This window comes from Malaclemys terrapin, chromosome 5 (genome assembly GCF_027887155.1).
Source record: "Malaclemys terrapin pileata isolate rMalTer1 chromosome 5, rMalTer1.hap1, whole genome shotgun sequence".
NCBI classification, from domain to species: domain Eukaryota; kingdom Metazoa; phylum Chordata; order Testudines; family Emydidae; genus Malaclemys; species Malaclemys terrapin.
In genome coordinates this window covers 43,175,394-43,193,853 of record NC_071509.1, presented here as the reverse complement: position 1 = coordinate 43,193,853, position 18,460 = coordinate 43,175,394, and the positions used below count along the sequence as shown (strand labels likewise).

General features: G+C 43.8%; 1 protein-coding gene across 2 annotated transcripts in view; it reads right to left on the bottom strand.

The window, feature by feature from the left end:
• Positions 1 to 15,174, bottom strand: part of C5H4orf19 (chromosome 5 C4orf19 homolog) — a 74,304-nt gene extending 59,130 nt beyond the window's left edge. Inside the window, exons 1-2 of one of the 2 annotated variants that reach the window (XM_054030810.1) lie at positions 15,090 to 15,174; positions 14,617 to 14,687 (exon numbers count right to left, since the gene is read on the bottom strand). The gene's annotated coding sequence lies outside the window, so the exon portion shown is untranslated. Of the gene's footprint in view, positions 1 to 14,616; positions 14,729 to 15,089 lie in introns of those variants that run through there. The other variant, XM_054030811.1, reaches the window with a different exon arrangement.
• Positions 15,175 to 18,460: the final 3,286 nt, after the last annotated feature.

Sequence of the window (18,460 nt, the reverse complement as noted above, 5' to 3'; positions counted from 1 at the left end):
TCCCCATTCACCTGACCGCCCCCTGAGAACCTCTGCCCCATCCAACCGCTCCCTGACTGCCCCCCCAGGTCCCCCACTCCCTTACCCAACGCCTCCCTCTCCCCGACCCCTTACCAGCAGCAGGAGCTCGCAGCCGCGACACCTGGCCAGAGCCAGCTGCACTCCCCGTGCTGCCCAGCGGGAGCAGCGGGCCAAAGTGCGGCCCGTGTGGCGGCATGGCTGCAGGGGAGGGGCTGGGGACTAGGCTCCCCGGCCGGGAGCTCAGGGGCCGGGCAGGACGGTCCTGCAGGCCGGATGTGGCCTGCGGGCTATAGTTTGCCCACGTCTGCTCTTTATAGACACTAGAAATCGGAATGAAAAGTGTCTATTTTAACATAAATATTTTTTATGATCCTTGCTGGTGTTTTGTAGGTTTACAAAGAAGAAATCTGATTAAGTAACGCAAAACTTGTTACAGCTTGTGTTGGGATTTGGGCATAAACAGTGTTAGAGTTGGGGATATTATTTCCTGTTTGGATTCTTCAGGAAGATTCCTTCCTCGACTGAAATATTAGGCTTGGAATGGATGGAGAGGAGGAGTACAGTTTATTGTTTGAGTAGCGTGGCAGTGTTCCTAGGTACTTAAGAGACAGATTCTGTGGAGGGTTAATTGCCCTCAATTCATACTAAAGCTAATATTCATCACATTGGAGTTCTAGGACATTAGAGTTTGACCCTATGCCTATTTTAATCAATAAAAAGACTTCAGTGGAAGTTGGAGCAATCCTTAATGCGGAAGGATCAAATAATCAAAATGAAAACACAGAACATTCTTAATTGACATAATGCTTGTAGAACTTTTCTTGTTGTTGTTGTTGTTTTAGCCTTTCTAGTAATTTTGTGCTCGTGTTTTTATGTGGCCAGGTAGGGGAGCGGCAGCTAGCCAACAGTAAGATCCTGCAGGAAAAGACTTGGCATTTGGACATATTAGGTAGGCACTCAAAAAACCCAACTCCATTTCCTTATATTTTGTCTTTTAAAAAAACAAACACACTAATAGATGTGAGGAATAAAATTATGTAGAATCTGAGATAGTGTGTATCCTATTGTGTTATAGTATACTGTGTATGCTTATGGGAAGATGCCTTCATGTGCCATTATTTTACCCCCATTCCAGTACTGTATTTGACCCACTCTTTTTTTTTTACATCATTTGAATGACTGTGTAAAGCCTAGGGTAATTTAATCTGCATCATTTTATAGAGTCTGTGAACTTTCCTGATTGATTTTTTTTAAGCAATTTCCCTTAAAGACATTGTGGGGTGAGAAGATGGTTAAGAGAATGATAGGTCACAATGACTTGGAGAATAAGAATAAAGGGTCTTTATGTTGCAATTAGAGTAATTATTTCTCAAGCACATGGGAAATCAATAGTGTTGATCATAGTATTGATAGCCATCCACATGTGGCTCAAGTATTGTAATTGTGAGATGGCAGTGAAATACAGTTGCATTTCAATTGTGCTATTGAATTGTAATGTGCTTGATTTCTTATCTTAATTATATTTACAGTTTTTTTTAGTCTCAAACTGGAACAATGCTTACAAGTTATAGAAGAACATTTGTTCCTTGAAGAGACTTAATGTTTGGAATCGAGCCAACCAACTAATCCATTTCTTTTCCAGAGAATAGGCTCTATTCACCAAAGTTAAGTATGACATGTGGGACTGTTTTTATAGCGAAGTAGCTCATGATGCTATACACTAGTAACTATTGTGTTGGCATTTCTAGTAGAAACCCTCCTTTCAAAGGTTTATATCTTGGCTGTAAAAATGTGCTTCAGGTGGCCCTTTGGCGTGGCAGATCCCCCCTGCTTAAGAGCAAGGACAGTTTATTGGCAACATCTATGTATTTTTTCATGATAAGAAATTGAGCGGGAATTGAAAAGTGTGTGTATTGAGACAGTGTGGCCTAGTGGACAGGGTGCAGGACTGGGATTCAGGAAGTCTGTGTTCTAGTTCTGGCTGTGCTTCTGGTCTGATGGATGAACTTGGGTAAGTCACTTCATCTCTCTGTATCTTGGTTTCTCCATCTGTAAAACGGGGATAATGATCCCTCCCTTGTAAAGTGCTTTGAGATCACCGATGAAAAGTGCTAGATATTATTATTAAATGCTTAGGCCCTATATCCATTAGATAAATTTGCATCTGTCTAACTTAATTGATTTAATGATGCCAGTGTAAATCCCCAAAGCATGATTCAACCAGTGGACCAAATTCGGTGACGAATCCTGGTCATGTGCCACTTGAGGCATGTTGCACGTAAACTCTGCTTTACATCTTCTTAGTGTATGCTGGTATGATTTAATTCAATAAATTACCAAAATAGCATTACCTTATTAAAAGACTTTATCCTGCAGTCCTTGCACTATCCATTGACTTCAATGGGAAGTTTGCTTACTCCCCTCATTGAGGCTATATGCCCACTTTTTATTAACAAGGTTCACAATCTACAGGTCTTGATAGATTCCTGCCACTATTTCCAGGTAGCAGGAGTAGACAAGAGACTTTTCCTCCAACCCTCCATGTGCCTGGTTGATCTGGATTTTATCACACTAATGTATGAGTATTCTCTAGGCAGGATTACTACAGTGGGTTCTACTTGGGGCTACATGTGAAGACTACACAAAATGAATGCAGAACATGGCTGACAACTTACTTAGCAGAATTTCCTGGATGGCCCCTGATCTGAAGCCTGCTGAAATCAGAGAAAAGAACAGGAGTACTTAGACTGGAACATACATTCTATACATCTGATGAAGTGGCTGTAGCCCATGAAAGTTTATGCTCAAATAAATGTGTTAGTCTCTAAGGTGCCACAAGCACTCCTGTTCTTTCTGTGGACACAGACTAACGCGGCTGCTACTCTGATCTCTGAAATCAGAGAGTCTTTCCGCTGACCTTAGTGGTATTTGGATCAGGCCCTAACAGTGTATTACACCTTTACTCCCATAACCTTCTAGAGGTAGTTGGAAATTTTCCTCAGAAAATTTCAACTTTGCATTGAAAAGCCAAAACCATGAAAACTAGTTATTTTTTGGTTTGTTTTTCAGCCAAAAACTTTCAGGTTTTGGATGAAAAATTTAATATTTTCTAGGAAAGTAAACATTTTCTTTTGTTTAGTTGAAAACCCAAATTCTGATGCAAAATTTTCAACCAGCCCTGAAGGGTTCCACTTTGTTTCTGGGTACAATTCTAAGTATTAATATAGAACTACAACGTCCTACTTGGTTTAGAACTTGGCTTTCTTAGAGACCATTGCACTGTTCATGCCCCATCTCACAAACTCTGTTGAAACTGACTTGAGAGGTGGGCTGCATATACATGGAGGTTTAAGTTTTCCAAACTCCAAAGCAGCATCACCGCTACTTAGCCTAGAACTATGCAGTGTAGATTTCAGTGCTCAAAGCTTCTATTTTACACTTGGTCCTGTGCTTAGAAATCATCTTATTCAGGAAAATTATACCATACACTAATGAACTGATTGGTTTCTGACTAAATGGAGGTTGTTTATTTTCTAACTTTTACATCAATAAATAAGGTTCAGTTAACAGTAATCTAATTAGCTGGGTCTGGGTGTCATTTTGCACAATACATTTCAAGTTAGAGGAAAGTGATCCCTCACTGCTATGCAGCTGTAAATGCAACACCTAGGTATGTATACAGGTGGACAGAAAAAGCAGAGAATGTTAATTTAGGCTAAATTGAAAAAACTGGGAGCCTAAATGTTTTACTTTTTTTTGTTGATTATAATTTATTTAATAATTAATAATAGGTTCTAAATCATCAAAGACCTGAAATAAGTGGCCTGATTTTCAAAATCAAAATAAAAGACTGTTGAAGTCAGTGGGAGTTTTGTCATTGTCTTTAACGGGAGTGGGATCCGACTCAAAGGCATTTTGTGAAACAATTGTGTTTTGGTTGACGATTCTGTGCTTTAGAGAATCAGTAAGCAGCTTGTGCTCTATATAGAAGTAATCTATAAGGGCTACTGCACTTTTATTTAAGCACATTGCTAAACTGCTGGCATTGCACCTGCTATTTAACATTTTGAACTAGACGAATGCTCTAGCAAACTGATTATATTTATCCAAGCAGAAAATGTTTCCAAATGTTTTCAGTTAAACAAGATTTTAAGAATGGAAATTGTACATGTACGTGACAGTAGCTCCTTGTGCCTCTGGAGGCCCTGTTTGGGGTTGGTAGTTTTAGCTCCTACCATATTTTGCTCTTTGAGCATCTTTGCCTGTGAATCTGTTGCTGGCATTTCAATGTGTACCTTAACCACACAGACGTAACCTATTCACTATTAGACTGCTAGTGTTTAGTAGAGACAAACACGTATTCCGACAACTGAAGCGATGGGCTGACATCAATCCATGCGACATCTGCTAAATTCACATGAGGGAAGATAATACGAAAACAAATACGCAAAGAATAGAGCTACACAGCAGGTAAATATTGTTTTTTCCATGCCCCACCCAAAGCAGGCAAACCAAAAATAGAGGCATAAAGGACAATGAAAAAGCCTTCTTCAGTTTTAAAGACACAGTAACCTCATTTTCCATTGAGTTATAAAGGTGCAGTGCATTCAGTTTACTTCAAGAGTCTGAAATCCACAGGGCTGTATGCTGATCTCACAAGAGTATATCACGGGAGTCACTCCTTTGAAATCAATGCCGTTAGAATTGTGCAAGTGAGATCACAATCAGGCTCAGGAGTTAAGAGCCGATAACATTTTACAGAATATGCTGAAAGAAACTGCATTAAGTAACTGGCAATGTTGAGTTGCTAAGAAGCATAAAAAGTGCAGTAGGCAACAGAGCTGTGGACTTTGGACCCTTTCATCGCACCATCTGTTGCACTGAATGCAAGGCCTTTGCTAGGAAACTGCACTGCAGTTAGTCTGCCCCCAGCTTTTCCATGTGCAGGCAGCACTGCTCTGGTGAGTACAGCTGCTAGAAGGGCATGGGCAGCCCAAAACTGGGAGCAGGAAATCGACAGAGCTCAGGCATTAACAAGTGCACCAAGTAAGGCAGCCCCAAAGGAACTGCTGACAAACCAATGCTGCAAAATGGCTCGTAGGGGGGATGAAGGGTCTGCCTTAGAAGAGCAGCAAATACCATAGTATTGTCCGGGGAGGGGGAGACCAGCTGCCAGAGGGGTCAGGTATCAACAGCCTAAAGGTGCATGGAGATTGTGGGAATGTGACTCCACACATTAGGGTTACCATATCTCATAAATAAAAAAAGAGGACCCTCCACGGGCCATGGCCCCGCCCATTTCCCCACCCTAGCCCCGCCCCAACTCCGCCCCTTCCCCCACCCTAACTCCGCCCCCTCCTCCCTCCCACTCCCAGCCAGGGGGAAAGGGCTGCCCCAGTGCTACCAGCATCACGGTTTCCCGGGCAGCCCCCAGACCCTGCGCCCCCAGCCGGCGCTTCCCCAGCGCAGCTGGTGCCCGGGAGGGGAAGCGCCCAGCGGGGGGCGCAGGGTCTGGAGGCTGCCCAGCAAACCGTGAAGCCGGTAGCGCTCGGGCTTTGGGCAGCCCCTATGCCTCCGGACCCTGTGCCCCCAGCCGGGCACTTCCCCTCCGGGGCTCCGGCGGCTCTGCGTAACTTACACTGTATAAGTTACACAGAGCCGAAGAGGAGCAGAGCCTCCGCAGCTGGAGGCTCTGCTCCTCTTAGGCTCTGTTTAAGAGCCGGGCTGCCCCAGCGCTACCGGCTTTGGGCAGCCCCCCGTGCCTTCGGACCCTGCGCCGCCGGAGCCCGGGAGGGGAAGTGCCCGGCTGGGGGCGCAGGGTCCGGAGGCAAGGGGGCTGCCCGAAGCCGGTAGCTCTCGGGCAGCCCGGTTCTTAAACAGAGCCTCCAGCGGCTGGGGCTCTGTGTAACTGACACAGTGTCAGTTACACAGAGCCCCGGCGGCTGGAGGCTCCAGCTGCCCCCGCTCTGTTTAAGAGCCGGGCTGCCCAAGCGCTACCGGCTTCGGGCAGCCCCCGTGCCTCCAGACCCTGCGCCCCCAGCCGGGCACTTCCCGTCCCGGGCTCCGGCGGCGCAGGGTCTCCAGGCACTGGGCTGCCCGAAGCCGGTAGCTCTCGGGCAGCCCGGCTCTTAAACAGAGCCTCCAGCAGCTGGGGCTCTGTGTAACTGACACTGTGTCAGTTACACACAGCCCCAGCGGCTGGAGGCTCCAGCCCCCGCGACTCTATTTAAGAGCCGGGCTGCCCGAGCGCTACCGGCTTCGGGCAGCCCCGTGCCTCCAGACCCTGCGCCCCCAGCCGGGCACTTCCCCTCCCGGGCTCCGGCGGCGCAGGGTCTCCAGGCACGGGGCTGCCCGAAGCCGGTAGCGTTCAGGCAGCCGGGCTCTTAAACAGAGCCGCCATTTTCCCGGACATGTTCCGCTTTTTGGCAATTCCCCCCGGACGGGGGTTTGAGTGCCGAAAAGCCGGACATGTCCGGGAAAAAGAGGACGTATGGTAACCCTACCACACATGCCAGTCAGACTTAGTACACTCCTCTGTTTACATGGCTGGTGTGGCCACTTCAGAGCAAGCACGAGGGATCCCACAAATGAACACACTGCTGCTGATCTTACCTGCCAATCTGCCAGGAGCAAGGTATCTTGGCATCCAGATGCCACACCTTGGAAATAGCACCTATCCCCACGAGTGTGATATAGCTAGGGCCCTACCAAATTCTTGATCGTGGAAAAACCCATCACAGACTGTGAAATCTGGTCTTTTGTATGCTTTTATCCTATCCTATTTCAGATTTCACAGGGGAGACCATTTCTCAAATTGGGGGTCCTGATCCAAAAGGGAGTTGCAGGGGGTTGCAAGGCTATTTTACAGGGGTCGCAATATTGCCTCCCTTACTTCTGCACTGCCTTCAGAGCTGGGCAGCAGGGAAACATTATCTGTTGGCCAGGCTCTGAAGGCAGCACACTGCTAGCAGCAGCGCAGAAGTAAATTAGGCAAAATACCATACCACCCTTATTTCTGTGCTGCCGCCTTCAGAGCTGGGCAGCCAGAGAGTGGTAGCTGCTGACTGAGGGCCCAGCTCTGCGGGCAGCAGCACAGAAGTAAGGGTGACCATACCATACCAGGTATCAGAGGGGTAGCCGTGTTAGTCTGAGTCTGTAAAAAGCAACAGAGGGTCCTGTGGCACCTTTAAGACTAACAGAAGTATTGGGAGCATAAGCTTTCGTGGGTCAGAACCTCACTTCTTCACTTGCATCTGAAGAAGTGAGGTTCTTACCCACGAAAGCTTATGCTCCCAATACTTCTGTTAGTCTTAAAGGTGCCACAGGACCCTCTAATACCATACCAGGCCATCCTTACTTCTGTGCTGCTGCTGGCAGTGGCTTTGCCTTCAGAGCTGGGCTCCTGGCCAGCAGCTGCCACTCTCCAGCTGCCCAGCTCAGAAGGCAGCACCACAGCCAGCAGCAGTGCAGAAATAAGGGTAGCAGTATCTCAATCTCCTCTACAATAAACTTCTGGACCCGCCCCTTGCCCCCAACTCCTTTTTGGGTCAGGACCCCTACAATTACAACACCATGACATTTCAGATTTAAATAGCTGAAATCATGAAATTTACGATTTTAAAATCCTATTACTGTGAATTTGACCAAAATGGACTGTGATTTTGATAGGGCCCTAGGTATAGCAGTGGTGGAGGGATGGGGAGAAGTGGTAGCCAAGGGAGATGCACAGAGGTCCCATAGCTATGGTGGAGCTGAGTCACAGGGGCAAGCATGTGCTGCTGCAATGCAGTGATCAGTACTAATGTGGACACGAGAACGAATGGATATAAACTGGCCGTTGGGAAGTTTAGGCTTGAAATTAGATGAAGGTTTCTAACCATCAAAGGGGTGAAGTTTTGGAACAGCCTTCCGAGGGAAACAGTGGGGGCGAAAGACCTCTCTGGCTTTAAGATTAAGCTTGATAAGTTTATGGAGGGGATGGTTTGATGGGATAAAGTGATTTTAGTCAATAGGTCAATAACGTGCCATCGCAGGTAATTAGCAACAATGGTCAATGATGGGATATTAAAAGTTACTACAGAGAACTTTTTCCAGAGGGTCTGGCTAGAGAATCTTGCCCGCATGCTCGGGGTTCAGCTGATCGCCATATTTGGGGTCGGGAAGGAATTTTCCTCTAGGGTAGATTGGCAGAGGCCCTGGAGGTTTTTCACCTTCCTCCGCAGCATGGGGCAGGGGTCGCTTGCTGGAGGATTCTCAGCGATTTGAAGTCTTTAAATCATGATTTGGGGACTTCAACAGCTGAGTCAAGGGAGAGAATTCTTCCAGGAGTGCGTGGGTCAGCTTTTGTGGCCCGCATCATGAGGGAGGTCAGACTAGATGATCATAATGGTCCCTTCTGACCTTAGAGTCTATGAGTCTGTGATCTCTGCTCTAGCTTTGTTTCTCCTTTCAGCTGGTTGTTGGGTGGCGTTTGTGATGGCACTAGGACAGTCCACAAGGCTGTATGGAGTCTGGCTGTACACCGCACATTCCCCCCTTGCTGTTAAAGGGTCTGATCCTGCTCCCACTGAAGTCAATGGCAAAACTCCTGTTGGCTTCAGTGGGGTAGGATAAAATCTTAACTGCTTCTCAGGGTGAGGAGGGGGTGACTGAAAAAAGACCAAGAACTCTCTACTTTGCCTTCGTCTTTGAGCTTGATTCTCCACTGCAGAAGTTGAGGAACAAGCATAGAGGTCAATTGGAGTGGTCTGCTACAGCAAGGAATCAGCCTTATTTGCATACAACATATCTAATTTGGCCCACTATTTACCTTAATAAAAATACACATCTCTCTTAAACGAATGGGGAGGATTCCAAAGTGGCCATACAGTGGCACTGAATAATGTGAGACACGAGAAGCCTCCTACCTCTTTTTTCCCCCCAGAACCACAAAATAATTTTACATGTCAGTTTACAACAGAACACAAGACTATAAAATTTTATAACCAGGACAAAAAGCACCTGCACTTCCACAGCAATTATTTATGGCAAATATGAGGGGTAGGGAATTAAATAAATTGCTGGAGAAAAAGTGGAGGAGCAAAGGTCAGCCATTAAGAGAAACTTCTGCTTTTTGTTTGTCTGCTTTCTATTGTTACTGCTTACGCATTTAATTCATACTCTCCCAAACAATGTGAGCAATTCATAACAAAATATCAGTTCTTCCACATGTCCAAATGAAAGCATGCTGGATTCAATCCCCAGAAATATTGCTAGTATTTGTGGCAACTTCACTGGCACCTCTATGACCTGAAATCATCCTTTTCAACCATTCCTCCAAATCTGTCTTGATGCCCACTTGAACTTCAGCCTTTCAGCAAGGAAAAATGCTCTATGCTTCAATCCTATCTCCTCTAAATTCTCAGTGCTTGCTTTCTCTAGCACAATAATATCACCCATTCTCTGTCCACTGGCATTGTTGCCTGCAGCCATACTTTTGGGCTGTGTTCTTCAGAGTTCCCCTGAGCTAAGTAAGCATTATTAAGCCAGGCCAGTGTTTAGATGGGAGAAAATCCATGTGCTACTGGATTGGGTGCTGTTAATTCAGGAAGTGGGACTCTGCCTGTGGGTCAGTATGGAACCAGTACTCCTGCATGGTGTTATATAGCACGGTGCTGCTGGAGGACTTCCTTTTTTAGATGAAAAGTTAGACTGCAATTCTGACTGTTTTAACTAAAAATCCAACGGCACTTCTATAGCACTGTGACAGAACGAACAAACAACATTACCTCATGCAGCGTTGTCTCCCCACAAAGGGGGAAGGAGAGCCGAAGTCTCTGGCCTTGTCTACACTGCCACTTTATAGTGCTGCAACTTTCTTGCTCAGGGGTCTGAAACCTCCTCTCCTCCCCCCCCCCCCCCCCCCGAGTGCTGCAAGTTTCAGCGCTGTAATGTGGCAGTGTAGACAGTGCACCAGCGCTGGTAGCTACGCCCCTCGCGGAGGTGGGTTTTTTATAGTGCTGGGAGAGCTCTCTCACAGTGCTGGTGCCACGACTACACAGCTGCCGTGGCAGCACTTTAATGTTGCTAGTGAAGACATACCACCTGTCTAGTTCACTGAGGACTTTACTATTGCTCTCAGAGATTCTGGTGATGAATGGCAGTATACAACCCTCAGGTAGACAGATGAGATATAGGAGTTGAGGTGTTCTCTGGTATTCTAGCTAAATTGTGAGCTGGGTGTTTTATAATATGACTACCTAACATTCCTCCCATAGTTTGTTGTCTGCATTGCAATGAGTTTTATTTGTATCACAGTAGCACCTCAAGACTGGAACCAAAACAGGGACACTGTACTATGCACTCTACTGAGAGACCACCCCTCCCCTGAAGAGCTTACATTGAAATAGGCCAGGGGGTGTGAGAGGGAAATGGGCAGTTACTTGCCCATAGTCCCACAGCAGGGCAGCGGCAGAGCGAGGAACAGACCCAAGTGCTCTCTAGACTCTTTTTGGCCTTTTGTTTTATGTTCTCCAGGGCCATTCCCTGCACTGCTCAAATCCCACACTTCTCCCTGTCCCTCAGTCTTTGCTTCTCCTTCCTGGAGAGTACGGGCTGTACCCCACAAGTTACTGAACACTCTGGCCCCAACCCAGCTTAGCACATGCTTACTTTTTAAGCTTCTGCGTAGTTCATTTTAAATCAATGGGACTACTGACATTTCCCCCAAGCGCAAAGTGAGACTTGTGAAATGTAAATCCAGTGCAAACACACTGAGTGAAGGATAGATTGAGATCACCCACTTAACACAGCTCTGTTCCTAACCCTCAGATGATAAAGCAATTAAATCTTGCTTCTTGAGCCACCTAGCTTCACCAAGCACAAACCTTTCTCCTTGAAAGGTGACCATTAGACCTTTCTTTATCCCTAGGCTGTGTGTGTGTGTGTGTGTGTGTGTGTGTGTGTATATGGATACACTGTAATTGGTTGTAAAATATTTTGTGATATTTGTAACAGCAACACTATTCCCAGATAACAGAATTACTAGTGGAATAGAAAACAGCCAGAAGAGGTGATGCTGTAATTGTACAAGGTTTGTTTTCTGCCTTTTGGACCCTCCACTAAAAATTGGCCCCAGATTCTTAATTTCCAAGAATTCCTCATTGCCTGTGTACCAGAAGGAATATTTGATTTGTATGAATCTACCACACCTGTCCCATAAGGCACTGCTGCATTTGACTCTGTGCTTACGTGAAATGACAAAGCAAGAAGTTAAATTGGAATGTGTCATAAATGGCATAGCAGAAATTCTAATTACTGTAGGTATTGTTAGGTTATTGCTATAAAGCACAGCTGAGCTGCTAAAGAAGAAGTCAGTTGCATCTATATCACTTGCACTGGTTTCTTAGGAAAGTACTGTGGTTTTTCTCTCATTCAAAAATCATGCTTCTTTCATTCTAGATCTGTAAGCATGATGACAATTGAAGTCATATTTCACAACCAATGCAAATATTTAATATGATGTCTCTGAAGCTCACTGGCTAAGAACATTGTACATAATGAAACATGTAGCTGATTTAATGACTAAGCTGCTAAATAGGGTGTTCCATGACCCGACCAACATGTACAAACATTACTTAAAACAGAAGGGTCATAATAGATGTTGTCACTTAAAAGACGCAGTGCCCCTTTTCCATTGGAATCTCTACAATGGGATGATTGGAGCTCCTGGTGTGTTTTCTTTCCAGGTCTAAATACAGTTATGCAAATACACCCCTTATGTTAATCTGAAGAACATGCTGTATTGATCTTGTGAATGATTTGGGCCAAATTTTATTCTTAATTATATTTGTGTAAATTTACAGTAACCCTTCTGAAATCAGTGGTATTACTCCAGATTGACACCTGTGTAGTTATGAGCAGAATATGACCTAAGGTAATTTTTATGGTTAGACTGTAAGCTCTTTGGAGTGGGAACAGTCTTTTTGTTAAGCATCAGCGGGTAGCCATGTTAGTCTGTATCTACAAAAACAACAAGGAGTCCGGTGGCACCTTAAAGACTAACAGATTTATTTGGGCATAAGCTTTTGTGGGTAAAAACCTCACTTCTTCAGATGCAAGTCTTTTTGTTCTGTGTTTGGACAGCACCTAGCACAATGAGATCCTGGTCCATGACTAGGGCTCCTAGGTGTGACTGTAATACAAACTATAATAATATATTAGGCAGTGCAGCAAAGTTAGTGACAGAAACCAATGCTTCAGGTGCTCCGTGAGGCACACAGCTGAAGGTGTCCTGCTTCTAATGGGTCTAGGGTGACCAGACAGCAAGTGTGAAAAATTGGGACGGGGGTGGGGGGGTAATAGGAGCCTATATAAGAAAAAGACCCAAAAATTGGGACTGTCCCTATAAAATCGGGACATCTGGTCACCCTAAATGGGTCAGATATTCAACTAGTTGAAACAGGACACCGGAGTCAGGTTTACTGAAGTCAAAGGAGCTGTGCCTATTTACACCAGCTGGAGATCTGGACCAGTAAGTGCAAATACCTCTTAATGGCATCATGGTTATGCTAATACTCCTAATTTCCAGAAGGAGGTTTGAATAAAACACATACACAGTTGGTTGAAGCTAGTCAGGATTTCATTGACTACCTGCAGGCCAGCCCCTAACTAAAACAAAACAAATAGACTTTGGTAGGGTCAGTTAAACATAAAATTTTCTTCTTTACAAACACTAATCTCTGAAAGGTCATTGGACAGGATAGAATATTTATATGACAGCATCAAATCCTGTCATGAACTTTGTCCTGGTCTCAGCTGTCACTATTGAGATTAATTTTACTAAGTAAGATGGGTACTTGAAAATGCTAAAAATCCGTTCCCTTTGCTTATCACTATTTAATTGTTATGTATTTCATTTAACCAATTTTAAAGCAGTAGGACCTCTGTGGGAACCTGAAGTCTAATCCTGAAGTCAATGGGAGTTTTTCCTGGGTAAGGACAGCAAGATCATGCTTATGGTGGTTTTCAAAGGCCCCATCCTGCAAATCCTGCTGTCCTTCTCTGAAGGGTAATATACACCCAGAACACTGATAGGCCCCACAGCCTTAATAGACCTGGCTGAATTCTGTTCTTGGCTCTGCCACGGAATCACTATGTGGCCTTATACCCATCACTTCTGGACAGAATTTCATAAGTGGACACCATCTTGGCTGATTATAGGTTTTTGGATGTCCAACTAAGACATCTTGAGCCTGACTTCACCTGAGCCCTTCTGAAAATCCGGCCCAAGATGTCTCAAATTGGGCACCTACAAAAAGTGAACTGAAAATCAATGTCCAGTTTTGAAAATGTAGCTGATAACCTCCCTGTATACTCAGTTTGCCCATTTGTTAATGTGGGTGACAATAGCTTCCTTTGTAGAGCACTTTGAAAGCTTGGCCACAGAATGCAACATAGTCCTAAGTATTATTATTCCCCTCTGCTTTTAATACCTGCTGATAGTAGATGGGACAAGAGAATACTTTACACAGAAAGATGACAAAAATACCTTCCTTGCACCCACCATCTCTCCAACAGAACTACTGTAGTTTGAGTAAATCAATAAACACTAATTTGTTTGAAGCAACAAGAATCTCCAAGGGGGACAATATTATGGAAAATAGAGCTAGCATTGTTAAACAGGACTGAGTACTGCATTCCTGCGGAGGGAACGTAATGGTGAGTGGATAGTGCATTATCTGAAACAATTGTGATGTTTAAGGGAAAACATAGATGGAAAGAGAAGATCTTCAAGCCAGAGAGAATGAGCTCTGTTTTTGCCTAAAACTGCACACTAGAAAAATTCTTCAACAAAAGTGAAAATATGACTCTCCATGATATTGACAAGGTCAGTGAAACCTCATGCCATTCCATGTTAAAGTTAATATGGTTTCCTGTAACTTGCATACCTGATTTCCCAAGTTTTAACTGAAGTATTATAATCACTACTTGCGTCCCTCCATTTCTAGATTCTGCTCTGTCTTTAGATTTTGAAGCCCCCCTTCATCCACCTGCCTCTTATTTATCTTGCAAGTTTTCACAAAGGTGCACCAAATTCTCGAAGGCAGAAAACTGGAATTACATAATTTTAATGGGGAGTCATATCCACTAAACCAGAGTTTCACTGAAGTGACTCAAACAATACACAATTTACAGAAGGCATAAATAAAGTCAGCGGTTCCCTAAATCCTCCGTTTTCAGGCATAAAGAGTGTAGTAACTATTATTTAAAAATACACCCTAATAATTGCTAACATGACCAGTTAGGTAAAAAAAATTAACTTAAAAATCTTTTTAGGTTTAGTTTTTTATTAGTCCGAGGTAGTTTTAAAAAAAAAAGCTATCTGATCAGCTTTGGTTTTCTACTAAGTGGTCTGTGTGTCTGTCTGGAAAACAATACTGTCTCTGCAACAGGTGAAACATCGAGGTCAAATATTTTCAGGACAAAACTATTAGAAAGATTTTTCTAAAAGTTAAAACTAAACAGAGTGCAGTAAGTGCCCAGTAAACAATTTCTCTTGGAAGTACAATTAACATCTGGAAGTTTAAAATGTAAAAGAACAAGAACGTTTCCTACCTGCAGCTTTTGTGTTGGTCAGGAAGTGTAGCTCTTTTCTGATTACAATCTCCCATGGCTTAGCTTGGTTTCTGCATTTGAATGTGAAATATGTAAGAATGCCTTGTTTAGCCTGTGAGTTTGCATGACCTCTTAATGAGACACTGTAGTTAGTGTCATTGGGTATAAAGGTATCATGTGACTGTAGATGAAAATAAAATCCTTTAAAGTTTGAATTTAATACTTCCTAGAATCTGTAACCCTTTACCTGCAAGCTGGATGTGAAACCTGACAAACCTTGTTGTTTTATGGTCAGGATAAAAAAAGAAAATGTGCCATCTTATTCCTTTTCTATGGGACAGTAAGATGTATTAAAAAAACTCCAATGCAATTTATGTATCCACAGACTCACTGCATTTTGAGTATTCTATATATTAGATTCTCCCAAGTCACAAACTAACCCCCTCTCCTCCCCCCCGATCAGGTATTTTTACCTGGCACTGAATTGTAGTCACCACCATGTTGGGTGCTGCTGCTCAGATTTCAGTCCTACAGCTGAGATGTATGCCTACAGGGTGACATCAGAGCTGTCCATAAAAGTTATTGGTTTTCTTGGAACAGCTGCCTTCTGGGTGTGGTATTACTTCCAGATAGGATATGAAAGGAGAGTGCTTACTTGTCCCACTCCTAGTTGTAAGAAGGAGAGAATGCTTAGTTGTGAGAAGACAGATTTTATGAGATTCCTGCAGGCAGCCAGTCAAATTAAAATTTCCCCATTCATATGCGTTAAAATACTGATTCTTGATATTCGTGGAGATTGTAGGCTGAGTCTTGGAAGGAATTTGCTGCATCACAACAGCATTGTATAATCCCTGTCAGTTGTTTCAGAGTTGTGGGTTCAAAACTGCGCGCACACTTTTCTCTAACCAGATGAGATTTTGGAAATATTCTACTAAATCCTCTTTATTTGTTTGTTTTTGTTTTAGGGCTTATGAAAATGAGGCTAATAGTATTGGGTACTGCTACTCTACTGGTGGATGCATTGCTATCATGCATTAGAAAATACAATAAGTATATGTATGGGACTATACAACTTTGCCAGCATACCTCTGATCTGAGTAGCAGTAACCAGTTACTGCAGTCCTTGTCCTTGCTGTGAGAAGAGAACACGGATCATGCTAAAAAATGTGGCACTAAATCCTGATTGCCTTACTCATGTGAGGAATCCTATTGACAATTCATGTATGCAGAGTGAGCAGGAGTTGTCCCATGGTGATTTTTCTTATGGAGTGTATAGATTTCAGAACACATTTCATTTGTGGCCTCAGTAAACTGGACACAGGGCTTAGAAGATGAAACATTAATGTGTAAAACAACTGCGCCACCTAGCCTCAATTTCTTCCAGCTCCCTTTTCTCTAGTTACATATTCAAAGGCTAAACATAAGATGCAAGTAAACAAATTAACAAAAATTGCTTTGGATGTGCATAATGTAAACAGAGAAAGTATGTTATTTAAAGGCTAAGCATAGCTGAGCTTTCAGGCTGCATGCTAACTCCAATAACTTCTACAGTAGCTGTTTGGCGCATTTATTTCTTCCTTCTAAGTTTTTAGCATTGTTGAAAATAGGCTTAAAGAATAAGGAATGTTTTAAATTAAAAAAAGCCTACATTAAACTATGATGAAGATTTCAACTTCAAGGTTCTGATGGCAACTGTAAGGAATCATTAGTCTCTTGCAGATACCTCGACACTGCAAAAAAGCCCTCCGTGGAAGCAAGTGTCAGAGCCTGGGTCAACTGAACTCCAGAATGCACCATGGGGCTAAAAATAGTAGTGTTCCTGCTGGGGCTGGAACCTGGGCTCTGAGACTTACCCCCTCAGTGGGTTTCAGAGCACAGGCTCCAGCCTGAGCCCGCATGGCTACACTGCTATTTTTAGCTCCATAGCATGAGCCCCAAAAGCCCAAGTCAGGTGACTTGAGCTCTGAGAATTGCTGCTGCAGGGTTGTGGGTTTTGTGTTTTTTTGGAAGGGTACGTGTACCCTAAGTGACCCTGACTTCACAGAGACAGCCAGTATACTCTGAGATACCCACACTTGTTTGTTACCCAGGCAGCACCTAAGCATGTGTGGCATGCTTATCACACTTACATTGCTTCCACCTGATTTACACTGGTATGAAATCAGAATTGGGCCCATGAGCTTGCTCCTACTTCCATTTATGTTACTTTGCCTTTAATGAGTGGGATCAGGATTCAGCCTAGTGAGATGAGCAGGTGACAGGTTATAACCTTCACTATGAACCAGAGTCGGATCTGAAAGTGATTTCAATGGGTTACCTGTGAACAGCGTGTTCAGCATGAGTAAGCATGGCAGGATCTGGCCCTACACATGGAATTACTAGTCTTTATTTAACCTAAAACTTTTGAGCCAGATTGTGGACCCGCTACTCACACTGGTGTGGAGTTTATTCACCCAAGTAGTCCTTCTGAAGTCATTCATGTGAATTAGTGCTTACCAAGATGGTAAGGAGTTCACAATCTGACCCTTCTTGTTCTAATCACTTCTTGTCTTTACTTTGCATATACATATTACATACAAAAAACCTGCATTTAAAAAACATTATTATGGTTGCAAAGTCAAGCACTCAAAAGTTAGGAAAGGCCAGAATTAAGGTTACCAGTATAACCTTAATTTAGCTCCTATGTGTGTGTATGCATTATGATAAAACTTTAATTATATGATCACATACTATTTTTTTCCACAGGACCCTGCCTCATTCAGTGCACAGCATAGATGGTGCTCTCTTCATTCAATATTTTGTTTTCTCCTCATTTGTTCACTGGTTGGTCCCAGGCCTTGTTTACTGCACACTATTCACACCCTGCTGTGAAGATAGAATTATTAATTTCCTCACGGGATTTTCTGCAGCGCTTATTACTATAGTATCTGAGTTCTTCACAAATATTAATTAACTTATTTTCACAACACTCTTGTGAGATGAGAGTGTATTATTATCCCCATTTTACAGATGGGGAACTGAGACCACAGAGAGACTTGAAAGAGGGGTGGGCAGATGTATCCACTAATTTTGGATGTCCAATTTGAGATGCCTAGGACCTGATTTTTCAGAGTACTTAACATTATATAGCACTTTGTATGTTCAATGCACCGCTCCCAGTGATTTCAGTTGCAGCTGTGAGTGCTCAGCACTTCTGCTGATCAGACCCTAAGGTTTCAAGTCAGGTACCCAGAAAATGAGTGTAACACAGTGACCATCAGTGTAAAATTTCGGTTAAATGATTTGCCCGGCAACACACAAGTACTCTGTGGCACAGGCAGGGATAGAATCTAGTTCTATAGGGCAGCATTAAACCGCTTTAACCATGAGACTGTTGTTTCTTTTCCTGCAATCCCCTGCCTCATTTACTACACACTGTTCAAACAAGTATCAGAGGGGTAGCCGTGTTAGTCTGGATCTGTAAAAAGCAACAGAGAGTCCTGTGGCACCTTTAAGACTAACAGATGTATTGGAGCATAAGCTTTCGTGGGTGAACGCCCACTTCGTCGGATGCATCCGACGAAGTGGGCATTTACCCACGAAAGCTTATGCTCCAATACATCTGTTAGTCTTAAAGGTGCCACAGGACTCTCTGTTGCTTTGTTCAAAGAAGATGATCCTGGAGTTTTTCTGCCCAGGGCTGTACTGGGTCTCTGCAGGGGTCATGAGCCTCCTCTTGTGGGAGTGCGGACAGGGCCTGGTCTGCATCTGCAGTTAGGTCCATGCCTTCTGTCTTCAGGCCCTGCAGAGACCCCTTTACAGTGTGCAGATAGTCCAGCCTGGAGCGTGCTGGCACACTCTTTTC